Here is a 14860-nt window from a genome sequence, read left to right as displayed (position 1 = left end):
CACAGGCCGTAGTTTGCCTGCCCCGGGTCTAACCCAACGTTTGCAAGCACGGATGCAGTGTAACTGAATGTCTCTGTTAGATTTCATTGTGTGCACAAGTGTTTGGGGTTTCATGAGTTGTTTTGCCCTCATTGCCTGGGTCTTTGTTGTGGGGTTTATTGCTTTATTTATAATATAGCTCACTCCCCTCTTCAGTTATCTTCTATTTATTATATTGTTCATCATTAGCAGTCTTTTTATTCATTTCTTTGTCCAACTGATGTGATCAATATATGTTCCTAAGTATGGCACAAACTGGCTTCTGTACAACAGCTTATTTCACTAATGATTTTTTTCAGCTGAATGTAAAAGGTTAAAAATCGTATTTTAAAAAACAAATTTCCTTACCTTCTTGACAAAGAACACCTGATCTTAAAATTGAAAAACAGCCTTGAAAATCTGCTTTGCTTTCCACTGGTTTTGCTGTTTGCATTTTGGATGGTCACTTATCTGGGATGATGAAAATAAAGAGGTTAGTTTCAGATCTGTTCAGTCAATTTCTGGTCCCATTTAAATGTCAGGATCTCATGCAGGCACAAAATTACAAAGTGGGGATTCAAAAATACTGAAGGGGATTTTTTTAAACAAGTTTTATTGAAAAGTTGGAGAAAATGAGTGAAGGTTATGTGTTTTAAAAAAAACAGAATAGACCAAACTGACAAAAGGAAAAGATGGAAAAAAAATGGTACTTTGGTATGAGGTTAAAGCAATGGTAAACAACAAGATTTAAGCGTGGCTCAGATTATGAAAAAAGCACTCTAGTGTCCCTTTCCTCCTCCCCCTTTGTAAATTATCATATTAGTTTATAAGCTCTTCATAAGAACGTCCATACTGGAGCACGCCAACGGTCCGTCTAGCCCAGTGTCTGACAGTGGCCAATGCCAAATGCTTCAGAGGAAATGAACAGAATAGGGTGATTTCAAATGATCCATCCTCTGTCATTCCAGTCCCAGTTTTTGGCAGTTGGAGGTTTAGGGACACCTGGATCATGGGGTTGCATCCCTGACCATCTTGGCTAATAGCAATTGATGGACCTATCCTTCATGAACTTTTCTAATTCTTTTTTGAACCCAGTTATAATTTTGGCCTTCACAACATCCCCTGGCAATAAGTTCCATAGGTTGACTGTGCGTTGTGTGAAGAAATACTTGCTTTTGTCTTAAACCTGGTGCCGGTTAATTTGAGTGACCCCTAGTTCTTGCGTTATGTGAAGTGGTTAATAACACTTACTTTCTTTACATCATTCATGATTTTATAGGCCTCTATCATATCCCCCCTTTACTCATCTCTTTTCTAAGATGAACCGTCACAAGCATTTTAATCTCTCCTTATATGGGAGCTGTTCCATCCCCCAATCACTTCTGTTACCTTTCTCTGCACCTTTACCAATTTTAATGTATCTTTTTTTGAGATGGGGTTATCAGAACTGCGTTCCATATTTAAGGTGTGGGGTACCATGGATTTATATAGTGGCATTTTGATATTTTCTGTCTTATGATCTATCCCTTTCCTAAGGATTCCTAACATTTTGTTTGCTTTTTTTACTGGTGCTGCACTTAGCAGATGTTTTCAGAGAATTATCCACGATGACTCAGTCTTTCTTGTGTGGTAACAGCTAATTTTGACCCCATCACTTCGTTTGTGGAGTTGGGATTATTTCTTCCAGTGTGCATTACTTTGCACTTACCAAATTGAATTTCATCTGCCATTTTGTTGCCCAGTCATCCAGTTATATCATAGAATCTCAGGGTTGGAAGGTCATCTAGTCCAACCCCCTGCTCAGAGCAGGACCAATCCCCAATTTTTGCCCCAATCCCTAAATGGCCCCCTCAAGGATTGAACTCACAACCATGGATTTAGCAGGCCAATGCTCAAACCATGTTCAGTGAGATTCCTTTGTAACTATTCACAGTCAGCTTTGGACTTAACTAGCTTCAATAATTTTGTATTGTCTGCATATTTTGCCATCTCAGTGTTCATTCTCTTTTCCAGATCTTTTATGAATATGTTGAACAGCACAGGTCCTTGTGGGACCCTGTTATTTACGTCTCTCCATTGTGAAAACTGACCATTTAGTCCTATCCTTTGTTTCCTGTCTTTGAAGCGGTGGCTGATCCATGAGGGGACCTTCCCCCTTAACCCATGACTCCTTACCTTACTTAAGTGCCTTTGATGTGGGACCTTGTCAAAGGCTTTCTCAAAATCCAAGTATACTATATCAACTGGATCACTTTTATCCATGTATTTGTTGATTGCCACTTGAAGAATTTTAATAGATTTGTGAGGCATGATTTCCCTTTATAAAGCCATTTTGGCTCTTTCCCAACATATCATGCTTATCTGTGTGTATGATGATTCTGTTCTTCACCATAGTTTTGATCAATTTGCCTAGTACTGAAGTTAGGCTTAAAGCCTGCAATTGCCAGGATTGCCCCTGGAGCCTTTTTTAAAAATAGGCATTACGTTAGCTACCCTCCAGTTTTCTGGTAGAGGGGCTTATTTTAGTGATAGGTTATATACCACAGTTAGTAGTTCAACTTCATATTTGAGTTCCTTCAGAACTCCTGGGTGAATACCATCGAGTCCTCAATTTCAGTTTGTTCCAAAGTCTTCTCTATTGACACCTCAATATGGAACAATTCCTCAGATTTGTCACCTAAAAGGAATGGCTCAGGTGTGGGGATCACCCCCATAATCTCTGCTGTGAAGGCTGGTGCAAAGAATTCATTTAGCTTTTTTGCAACACCCTTGTCTTCCTTGAGTGCTCCTTTAGCAGTTTGATCATCAGATGGCCCCACTGACTGGTCGGCAGGCTTCCTGCTTCTAATGTACTTTAAAATACTGTTTGCCATTAGGTTTTTTCTATGTCTGTAGGTAGTTGCTCTTCATATCTTTTTTTTTTCTTGGCTTGCCTTATAATTTTGTGCTTGACTTGCTGATGCTCCTTTCTATTTTCCTCAGCAGAATTTAACTTTCAATCTTTAAAGGATGCCTTTTTAACTCTAAATACCATCTTTAGCCATGGCAGCATTTTTGGGCTGTTTATATTTATTTATTTGGGGTATACATGTAGTTTGAGCTTCTATTGTGGTGTTTATAAATCATCTCCATGTGGTATGTAGGCATTTCACCCTTTTGACTGTTCTTTTTAATGTCCATTTAACTATCTTTCTCATTTTTTGTAGTTCCCATTTTTGAAGTTAAATGCTACTGTGGTAGGTTTCTTTGGCATTTCCCCCCCTGCAAAGATGTTAAATTTAATTACATGATGGTTATTATTGCTGCGTGGTTCAGCTGTAGTCACCTCTTAGACCAGATCCTGTGATTCACTTAGTATTAAATCAGGAATTGCCTCTCCCCTAGCAGGTTCCAGGACAAGCTGCTCCAAGAAGCAGTGGCCCAACCTGATGATCACTTTAGATAAGCTATTACCAGCAGGACAGTGGGGTGGGAGGAGGTATTGTTTCATATTCTCTGTGTGTATATATAGTCTGCTGCAGTTTCCACAGTATGCATCCGATGAAGTGAGCTGTAGCTCACGAAAGCTCATGCTCAAATAAATTGGTTAGTCTCTAAGGTGCCACAAGTACTCCTTTTCTTCTTGCGAATACAGACTAACATGGCTGTTACTCTGAAACCTGTCAAGATTTTATCTCTGCATCCCTTCCTGAGGTGACACATACCCAGTCAATATGAGGATTGTGGAAATTCCCCACTATTATTCCAGGCAGGAACTTTTCATTGTATAGGTCTGTAAAGTTCCTAGAACACTCTTAGGTGTTAAATAACAATTGGCCTTTTAAAAAAATTCGTCGTCTTAGAAATGTTTTCCCCCCCACCCCAATAGTTTGTGTTCATAAAACTTAAATTTTGTTCTAATATGACCTGATAGTGTCCCTTCAAATTTGAAGAGACAAACTTGGGAAGTGGGTTATTTTCCATCATTTCTCTGTCAGTTATGAAATCTGAAAGTGCTTGTCTGTGGAAGTATTTCAGTGATTGTACGGTCTCCTACATCATATTTCCTAAGAAATTAGTACAGGCTTTGTTATATATTTTGTCCACATAAAATTTGGGGCCAAGGATTTTTAAGTAGCTTTTTTTCCTTGCCTTCTTTCCATCAATATCCTCGTGATAACTTACTTTAATGATTTTGTGTGCACTTATTGCAATGGAATTAGGGCAAATGACACAGATTAAATGCAGCTAGATATGCTGTCTTGTCTGGGTTTTTAAACAGTCCAATGCCTGTACCACCCCAACTAACTGTGAATGGCCCTTGAAGGCCCAACGTGAGACCACAAAGGTGTCCTGCACCATGCTGTAAAAGGTCACTCACTCCAGGACCTCTCAAGGAAATGAAATTTGCAGAATCACACAATGTCCAATCTGCAAATATGCGCTTGCTAGTATAGTCAGCAACTGCATTTCAGATCACCACCTTAGCATAGCATGTGTACGTACGTTAGTCCTAAGATACGCAGTTTGCAAGCCATGTAGTTGTTACTGTGTGTATTTATAAGAGTTAAGCATTATTATACAGCCTTGTTAATCTGCAACTCTCCGAAGAATGGTGGTCTCATTGCTATTGTATCTGGGTATAGTTATAGGGATTCAATGATACCAAACAGGAATTTCTAGGTTAGAGCCAGTAACCTTGAATTGTGCCCAGAATAGCAATTTTAGCATTTTTAAATGATTAAATTTAGTACAAATTTTACATTTCTGAATTTGTTACACTTCCTATTTGGGGAAAAAACCAAATTTCCTGCTAGTTTACGTGACTTAGGTTCTCATCACATAACAGAATCTTGCCAGGGTTTTTTTTGTGTTTTGGTTTTTTTGACAGCTGGAAATTTCACTGTTGAGTTTATAGTCTGGCTTTTTGTCTTTAAAATGAACTGAAGTCAGGGGGTGGGATCATCTTGCTCAACCTAGACTTCACTTCACCAGGCAGATTATTTGTCAGTACACAAATAAGATACATCCTAGGGCTGTGATGTGTGACAATGTGCAGCCTGGATTAAATTTTTCTGAATGTCTGAAAATAAAGGTTTAGTCACTGCTGCAGTGGGTTTGAATAGTCCCTTGACATGGACAAGCTGCCTTAACACAAAATGATGAGATGCAACAGGAAGAATGGCCTTGTGTTTACAAGCACAAGACCTGGGACTTGGGATATTTGGCTTTTAGTCCTGCCTCTATCGGCGTTCATCCTGGGTGATCTTGGACAAGTCACTTAACCTCCTTGAGCCTGGATTGCCTCATCTGTAAAAAGAAACTAATAAGGTGAAGTGAGCTGTAAGTGATTAATGTTGTAAGATACTTTGTAACCCTGCAGTCCCGTCCATCAGAGGATCTCAAAGCATGAATCTTGATATAATGCTATACAAGTGTATTGCATGATGTACAGATGTTAAAAAATGACAACCTAGGAGTTGCCATATCAAAACATTCCAATCGTCTATATTCTCAGTCTCTGATAGTGGCTGTTTTGCCAACCCTCAGCATTCAAAAATCATGAGTCAAGCCCCAAGAAATTGTGTAATTTAAGAAAGAAAAAACATCATAATTTTGGGCTCTTCTTATTGGCTTTAGAGTTTGTTTTCAAGCTTTCCTCCACAACTGCCGTGGGCTAAAAGCTGTCTGCTTTTTAAAATGAAATCTGAGATTCTCATGTATTCCCATGACCGCAGGAGCTGAGGCTTTAGGGAATCACAAGGCTTGATAAAATGGAGACTTGGCATCACTGATTGAGTGGCCTTTGTGAGATGTTGCTGTGGCAAGTGGCGAGTCCTTCAGTCCCTTTATGATCAACTTAACTGTACACAATGACACCATGTGGGTGAATGTCTTCTGACCTAGATGGTGATCTTGAAGCATGGCCTTGAAGCATGACGATTGCAATCTCTTGTTACTTACAGTGTTCCTAGTCTAACTGCAGATGCAGTTCTTAACTTTTTCTAGAGTAAACTGCTTGCTTTAATATCCTGTGGCATTGAGCTCCCGGGATTTATTCTATTGTGTTCATTCAGGATTTCGCTCTTTCCAGTGTCCCCTCTTTTTGTTAGGGTTCCATCAGTTATGCCAACCTCATGACTGCTTGTCAACCATAGACCTGCTTGTCTACCCCTCCCATGAACATTTGTGCACTTTCTCCCAAGCTGACTGTTAGGCATCAGATGCCCTCCCAGAACTGATCTTGTGAGGCTGTTACCATCTCCAGATGCCTTCTCAAAGCCCTCTTCTGCTGGACTATCCCCAAGAAATCATCCAGGGCTACATGGCTAGTCAGAGAGGTGGTTGGGGCAGGTGGCTGCGGAGCAGTTACAGAAAATCAATAATTCTTTGTAATTAAAAATATAAAAAGTGGTGTGTGCATGCGCGTGCAAACATGTGGGCGCACACAAGGTATCACACGCATGCATGTGCACACAATGTTAAAAGAGCATTTTGGAGGTTGCAAAGTCAAGCATTCAAGTTAGGAAATGCTACAATTAAGGCTTCTTGTGCAACCTTTCCTAGGTTTTTTTAAAAATGTAAATGAAAAAAACAAATTCCATCATGTGACATCATATTGACACCCATGTGGTTCATCAGCAGGGTTTGAACCTCACAGACTTCCGCCACTTGAGCTCGTGGAGTAATTGATAGTAGTAGTAGGTTGTCATCCTCTGTGAGGACCAGCACTAGGAGAAGATGAGACGCACACTTTGCCAGCGAGTTTCACAGTTGTTTGCTGACAGCAGTGGAATGGTGAGACTCTGGAATCTTGGGTTCCATTCCAGGCTCTGTACTCTCATGGACACAGCCTTTTTCGCTTGTACCCCTCCTCTCCACCTAACTTTACTCCTTCTGCTCCCTTCCCACTGACCTGTCCTCCTCCCAGTTCTGTTTGTTCCCCACCCTGGCTCCTCATCCTGGTTCCATTCGTATCTAGCCAGTCTGTCTCCACTCCTTAAGTGTCTCTTCCCAGTCCCAATCTCCTTGCCCAGCCATTACTAGCTTCCCCTCTTGTCCCTAGCCTCTTTTCCTAGCTTGTTCCGGTTGTCTTCTAACCCCCGAACAGCTCCTTGTCTGATTTTTTTTTTCTACACCCTCCCCTCCCACCCCCCCAGTCCCCAACTGGCCTCTTGTCAGCCCACCGCGCATGTTCCCCATCTCCACTGACTCTCAGTCTCCCTTCCCAGGCTGCTTCATTCAGTTCCAGCCTTCCACACCCCTTCCCTGGCTCCTTGTGCCAGTCTCTTTGCCCTACCAGCACCAGTTGTCCCCTTGCACTCTGGCTGCTCATCAGATCTCCTCCCCCATCCCACTGGTTCCCAGCCCTAGTCTTCTTGCCCAGCCAGTCCCATTTTTCCCCCACATCACCGCTCAGCCCCCCTCGCCCCCAAAAAAACCCCCAACCCCATATTTTGTGTCTGCATATCAATTCTACAGCATCCTCCATTGAGAGTCCAGGAGAGACAGGCACTCTGATCTTACTGCCTGGGCCTGTCATTGCAGGGAGAGTCCTGCTCAGCTCACTGGAGCCCCGGGCTGAAAAATGCTTAGTACAGATGGAATCTTCAGAGATTTTATCTATGGTCTAGTGAGTCTCTACTGAGCATGTGCAAAGTACAGTTTTTCAAAGGCTTATAACTTGGCCAAATGTGGGTGGATTTTCATGGGAATAACAAAAGACGTATCCATGACACACAGACCACCCTACCCCTCTTGCCAGATTTTATATCCATGCTCTAAAGCCGGGGGTGGGGTGGGGGGGGGAGGCGGTTAACATGGACAGGACCTATCTTTCCCTAGCCTCATTCTTGGAAATGGCTGAACCATTTTGGCTGAAGTTGTCCGAACAAATTCAGCCTGAGGCAGACACCTAGGCTGGAAAAACTTCAGATCGAATGGTTAAAATCCGGCAAAGTTGTAAGCAACTGAAAACAGGGCCTTATAAGGGACTGTATAGGGCACCCTGAGTAGTAAGCAGTGCTGCCAGCCGTGCTTATAACATATTTGATTATCTCACCACTTCCACTGTTCATATGTTGCTCATTGCTAGATTGTAAACTGTTTGGGTCAAAGACCACGTCTAGCTCTCTGCAGTTTCCAGCACAACAGAGTTCCAGTCCTGAACGAAGCCTTTGTGGGGGGCTACCATAAAATATGTAGTTTTCCTTATCTTTCTGGGAATCTTGCCTGGAAGGAAAAACACCCTCCTTTCACATCAAAGGTACCAACTTTTTATAAGGAGATTCTGCAAAGAAGCTCTTTCCGTAAGGTTGGCGTGTAAATTGGTTTTACTGAAAATGGCCTCTGGCTGAATTAATGTTTTAAACCAGCCATTTCTTTTGAGTGTCTGGCCCTCCCAAAGGATCACATCCATGTGGGTTGAACAGGATTTTGTCATTCGCAGGGGGTTTTCCTGTAAGCTGTTCCCTAGCAGGATGTGTTTCCTCTCACATAAGCAGGCTGAAAACCCTGCAACCCACAGAACTATATCTGGACTTTTTAGACAGATAAGTCCTTTATAAACAGGATGATGGGCAAATCCAGGGTACTTTTTGTGACTCTTCATGATGGAAGATCAGAAGGAAATTGAATGAATGGTACTGTGCAGGCGTGCAGTGTCAACTCCTAGAATCTTAGAAATGTAGGTCTGAGGCTGGAAAGGCCTTGAGAGTTCCCCTAGTTCAGCCCTGCCATGCTGAGGCAGGACCAGGTATACCTAGACCGTTCCTGGCAGGTGTTCGTCTGACCTGTTCTTAAACATCCAATTGATTTCTAAGGTCCACTTGAACACTGTTGCAAGGTGCCAGATTCTATGCCTCGTACTCTGGGCCTGTACAATGGCTTCTGCAATCAGTCAGGTTTGGATGGATGTAGCCAAAGGTAGAGTTTGGCCACAAGTCTCTCCGCATTAGAAAGCTGAAGGGTGTTTATCCAGATGCGCCCCGTACAACATGAGTTGTAAGACGCTCTGCATTATAAAGCATTGAATGGGAGCTCCATGTATAGCTAGAGGTCTGTCAGCACTTCCATCGATACCCTCTTGGAAGGGTATATAAAGCTTCCATTTTCATTTTGCTGAGGGTTGTAACGCTAGCAATATTAAAACACTTCCAAGTAGGAGTGGTGTCTTTAACCCTCCTAATTTGTATACTTTGCTGAGACAAATATCCAATATTTAGCACACATGCCCTGATATCCTCTCCCCACTTCTCAGCAAAGATTTAAAATGAACAGTGCTGTAATGAGGCGTCTCTGACGTCAGAGACGCTCTTAGGAGACGCTACAATATCCTTACTGAAATAGCGTTGGTAGGTAAAACTGCAGTTAGCCAAGCGAGTGAACAAAGGACATTTCATGATGTGCTACCCTGCCTAAGTAATTCACCAAGGCTCCCTGGTCGTTAGCCTGAATTAGCCAGGTCCTACTATGTTTTGCTTATTTAATAAAGGGCTGAATCATCTTTTAAAATGGCGAATGGCTTCAGGTGCACATCAGGGTTTATCTAATAATTGCAGAGGTGAAAAGCCTATCCACTTTGCTAGACAGAGTAACTTTTTTCCCTAAGGGTTGCCTTCTGTTCCTGCAGTCTGCCTTGTTTGACTCTGAACTAACCCTGGGAAGAGAACCAGTGGCAGTCAGGCTTCAGCTGTCATTTTTTAGATGGTGGGGGAGGGGATCCTTTGCTGCACTTGACTATTGGGAAATTAATTAGGATACTAAACCCTCTTCAGGCTGGAACTGCAGGGAAAGAGAGCTCTTCATTGGCTTTCCAGGACCAAGCTAACCCTACTTATATTTTTTACCTGATCGCTTTCCTTGGTGCATTGAAGGATCCATAGTCACTGCTCTTTATAACTAGAGCCTGCATGTCTCTCAGCTCCCCTCCGCGCCCCGCGCCCCCCCTGGAAAAGAACCAGATTGAAATGGCTGTGATCCAAAGCTGAGAATCACTCACTAAGCCCTCATTTCCATAGCAAAGGGAGCCTGTTCAGCGTAGGCTCATCATAGAGAGGTTCCCATTGAGAACAGGGCATTTTGGATTGAGGGAAAGGGTGGCAAAGGTGTGCTTCTTGAGCAGAAAGATCTTAAATGAGGCTAACTTCTAAAGATGACTAAAATGAGGGAAATTCACCCTGGGGACTGGGGAGAAGGGAATTTTTCAGCAGTTGGTCAGGGAAGAATAGTAGAATTAAGGGCATCAGATTTGTAAGCTGGAGAACTTGACTTTTTTTGGTGGGGTCTCGTTGTGAACCAGGTGAAATTTTTGTGCAAGCTGTATACACAGTAAATCTTACATTTTACTAGCATGTCCCTGTTCCCAGTATTAAAGACAACAAATTGAAAAATTCCTGTATATGGTGTGCTGAGATTGGGCAATTTGGGGTTACTTGCAGGAACATAGATTTTAAGTACTGGCTTTACTTTTCTAAAACAAGATTTTTAATGTTTTGACCCACCGTGGAGTGGGAAGAATGCTAAACAATGAACAGTATTGCAGTGTCTTCCTGAAAACATATACAAAGCCTGCCCTGCTCGCCTGTCTTACCTGGATGACTAATATTTTAGTTGCTCATCAGAAGAAATTACTCACCCCAGGTAAATGAGCAAGTAAAACTTTGCTGCAGAGCATTGTACCTGTGAGATGTGTTATCGGGTGAGAAATAGTTGAGCTGAGTGTGCACAGTTCTGGTTGGGTCTAGTTATTGCAACACATGGTGTTTGAGAGCAACCCTCTATCTTCTCCCCATCAATGGGTTTGGCTAATTCCTAAGTGCAATACCTGTGTGTCCTGGCAAGATGTGAAGCGAGTGACTGTTCAGAGAAGAAAGTTTCATCAAAATTAGAGCAGAGGGTTATAAAAATCTGGAAAGCTGCAGTATTGCCAACCCCAAGCATTTCAAAATCATGAGATTGGCTTAAAAACAATGATACTTATAAAAATAAATCTGGGGAGTTTTATAGTTACCTTCTGGTTTCTGAGTCCCTAGAATTCATGTTTTGAGGCTTTTCTGTGCAATCATGAGGGTTAGAAAGTCTGGGGGCAGGGGTAATTGGAAAGCTGTAATCGTAACGTAATCACAGGACTCCAGGAGCTGAGGCTTAAAAATACACATTGAGAGACTTACTGTAAAATTGTGAGAATTAGCAATACTTGTCATATCTTTCATATAAATTGTATACCAGAATGTTTTACAGCAAGTCAGTGTCAGTTTAAGTGTTGAATAATAGCAAAGGGAAAAAAGAAATGAAGATATTGAGCTGTCATGTTTGGAGAAGAAGATTTTGGGGGCAGTAATACTCTTGTTGAACATTCTACCTATTTTGAGGTATTGTCTGTTTTTAAGGTGTAACATAAATAAGCCAGGGTAAAAGCAGGTGTCTTAATTGTGCATCTCTCCAAGTTGCTGGCATTGTGCAATTAACTGCTGATTGGAATGATGACATGGCCTCCTAAAGGTAACTTTTTGTACTGAAACGCCCTATGTTTGTACAGCTCCTAGCACAGTGGAGTTCTGGGCCATGACTAAGGCTCTACCACAGTACCAGATAAGGGTCTTTTTAGAAGTGCTGTTGATCAGATCTAAAAGATTTAATAATGTGAATTACTGAATTTTTTACATGACTCATCATCTTAACTGAGACCCAGACAACTTACTTGTACAATCCTTGGCCCTTCCTGGGGGCATTCATTCCAGCAGCTGGAAATGCTTACGACAGGTGCGTTTTGGCACAGACGGTATAAGTGATTTGCTTGAGATCACACAGTGAGTCTGTGGCAAAACTGGGAATGGAACCAGGGTCTCCTGACTCAGTCACCTGCTCTGAACACTCCTTCCTGTTTGGGGTCATTAAAATTCCCATGCCACTTCTCAAACAGTAGGCTTGCCTTCCTGTTGTCTTGGCAGAATCCAACCTTAAATTATTACATACAGGTCTATTTAGCGTATCTCCCCCTGCCAATTCAGCTTGGGACAGCTTGCTTTTCCCTTCCTCTCTGAAAAAACTGCAGCATTGTTGGCAGAGTAGCTGTGGTATTTCATCGCACAGATGAGTGTGTTTCAGTGATAGGGGATGGAATATCTGCCAGTTCGTATATTAGTTTGTTTCTAATGTGCTCTGGACTCCTGCTGGATGAAAACTATTCTATATGTCAGGCTTCAGCGGTTCCATTGCGGCTGCTGCACAGATCTGAACGTTTTCTGTCATGGTGCTGCTATGGCTTGTGTGTGTAAAGAAGTTATTCGTGTTTGTGGGTCACTTGGGTTTTTCATTCTGATTGCACAACTTATGTCAGAGGTGTGTGGAGCTTGGGATAAGGCCCCTTCTTAGACTTTTTGCTACACATACTGCATGTTTTAACAAACGTTTGGATATTAGCTTGTTAATTTTCAGTTATTCACTTCGTAAGTGTTGAGGAGGCATAACCCCATCTAATAGTACCATCCTTACTTTTTCTGCAGTGCTGCCTTTCTCTAGATCTCAAATTCACCAGTTCACAAAATTTTATTTTTAAAACAGCTGCTTTTCTTTTAAGCTACAGGCATTTGTAATAAAGTGCTAATTGTGGCACTTCTGTCGTTCAAAACCAGCTAATTTATTGTGGGAAATTTAGTGAAGCTCTGATGAAAATAGCCCTCCCCCTCCTGTAGATTGTGTGCTGTCTTAAACAATCACTTAGGTTTCCTGGCTGAATTGGAGAGACCTGAAAATAGGTCCTTAGTTTTCTTCAGAGTGAGGGCAAGGCTAACTATTTGGGCAATTTCATTATGTTCTTGATAGATTGAATAGCTGCTTGATGCTAGTACAATAAAACTAATACTAATGAGAGATACTTTTTAAAAAAAAAAAAAGTCTGGACTGGATAGGTCAAGAGACTTGGAATAATTTTGAGAGCTTTTTGCCTCTAGGTCGCTGGTCTGAACTCAGTTAAGGTCATCAGTGGCTGCAAGTCATTACCATCCGACAGCTGTTTGGCCTGTGTGAAAGCCGTTGGTGGTTTCTATCCTATTCCTAGATAGACGGAGATCCACATTGCAGAAATCACCACCGTTACTGGGACATGTATTATCCATATCTGAAAGGAAACCCATGAGTGCCTGGGCATGGAGGCGAGCTCCTGCCTTATTCTGGCAATGTGTGGCATTTAGTAGAAGCTTCTGCTCGCTGCTTTGGCTTTGCTGCATGGGGTGTGTCTCTGTGAACCAGTGGCTTCGTTCTCCAGTGCTGTCAGTCCAGCAGATTTAACCAGCGCTACCATTTCACTTTAAATGTATGGTCTGCTTAATCTGTAGATTTTTAGATTTGGGGCAAGTCTGCTGTGCAGATGTCCTGCTCAGAGTTCTGGTGCTCAGTGTTTGACGTTGTCACCCCAGGCATGGGGATTTTGCAGGAAAGAGACAAATTGCAGAGAATTTCTCATATTTATGTGGAAACTTGAGGTACTTCACTGAGTAATTGAGTTTTCTATTAAGAGTGATATAAATTTTCTTTTAATTGTACAACTACTTGGCCAATTCTGGTGAGAGCTTTACTCCAGATGTACAGACCATTAACTTTTTAGCTCCCAGACTTTTTACAAATCAGCAGTTCTTAAGCCTGTCTTGCAGTGTACTTGCGTGCAGAGTTCTGGAAGTAAAAATGGGATGTGTTTTGAGTAACCTTTCACAATTTTTGCTTGCAGGCAGACTATGCACACATAAGTACACCCACTGTGTGGTGTGAAAAAGCATTTCAGTTTACCACTTCACTGCAGGAATAATCAGAACCAGTATTTCCTTAACAAGTAGCTTTGTGAACTGGAGCAGCATTTTCCCAATCCTGGTGTGTAACCATGGACTTATGGAGAGGCAAACTTAGAGCAAGACTCTGATTTCTGTTGCTCAGAGATTGGGCATTGCAGAAGTCCTTTTCACATCTCTAAAGGCAAGAAGGTACGTGGAGGTTCCTCACGTACCTATGAACTGATAAATTGTGGAGGAGAAAATCTCCTACGATGGGAGGACTCCTTTGATGTTTTTTGGTAAGTTTCAGAAGGGATCAATCTGGAAGCTGGAGATGCTAATGGAAAATATACTGCCACTCACTCCCCTTGAGACCCAGTGTTCCTATGGAGTGTTACCCCCCTGCGGTCTATGCAGAGGCAGGGGGCTGGAATTTTCCATGCCAGTCGACTTCCCTCTATTCTAACTCAAGACAATTAGTTTCTTAGGCAGAGGAGGAGCAATGCAAACAAGCTAACAAAGTTAATTCAAGATTTCAGAGTAGTTAATTCAAGTCATTAGCTTGCTTCCCTTCTCCCTGCTTAGGAAAGAAATTTATTTTCAATGAGATTTTTGAGTTAGTATAAAGTAAGCTAGCTAGCTTGTGAAACCATTTCACAGAAGTACCTGTTTCTGAGAGTTTTATCTACATCTCCTGGAAAGTAAATAAAGTAATCAAAAAACAAAATACATTTCTCATCCCGTGCCCCCAAATGATTTTTAATTATGTAGAAACTTACCTTAAAAATCCATTGAGTTGGGTGCTTTTTTTACTGGAATAAAAGGAAAAAAAAATCACAATAGGGAAAATGCCATTCTTTGTGGAAAATTAGTCTTACCATTTTTGTTGTAAAATACAATATTGGTTTAAAAAAATCTAATTCTGTTATGCTTGGTACAAGTCAGTGTAATTCTGAAGTCTTATTTAAAAAAAAAATAGAACTTAGCCTTTAAAACCAGCTGTTACGAGCGCTATTTGAACTGTAGAGTGGTCAGGATCTGAAACTGGGCATCTGTATGCGTAGGAGTAATGAATGGAAGCTGCTGCATCTCCTGCA

At 41.7% G+C, this 14860-nt stretch overlaps 1 protein-coding gene across 2 annotated transcripts in view; it reads left to right on the top strand.

The window, feature by feature from the left end:
• Positions 1-14860, top strand: part of CORO1C (coronin 1C) — an 87579-nt gene that overhangs the window by 24432 nt on the left and 48287 nt on the right. The gene's annotated exons all lie outside the window — the stretch shown is intronic.

This window comes from Lepidochelys olivacea (assembly GCF_965140295.1).
Source record: "Lepidochelys olivacea isolate rLepOli2 genome assembly, chromosome: 15".
NCBI lineage: Eukaryota > Metazoa > Chordata > Testudines > Cheloniidae > Lepidochelys > Lepidochelys olivacea.
Note: the sequence above shows the minus strand (reverse complement) of the source record. Positions and strands in the feature narration are given on the sequence as shown.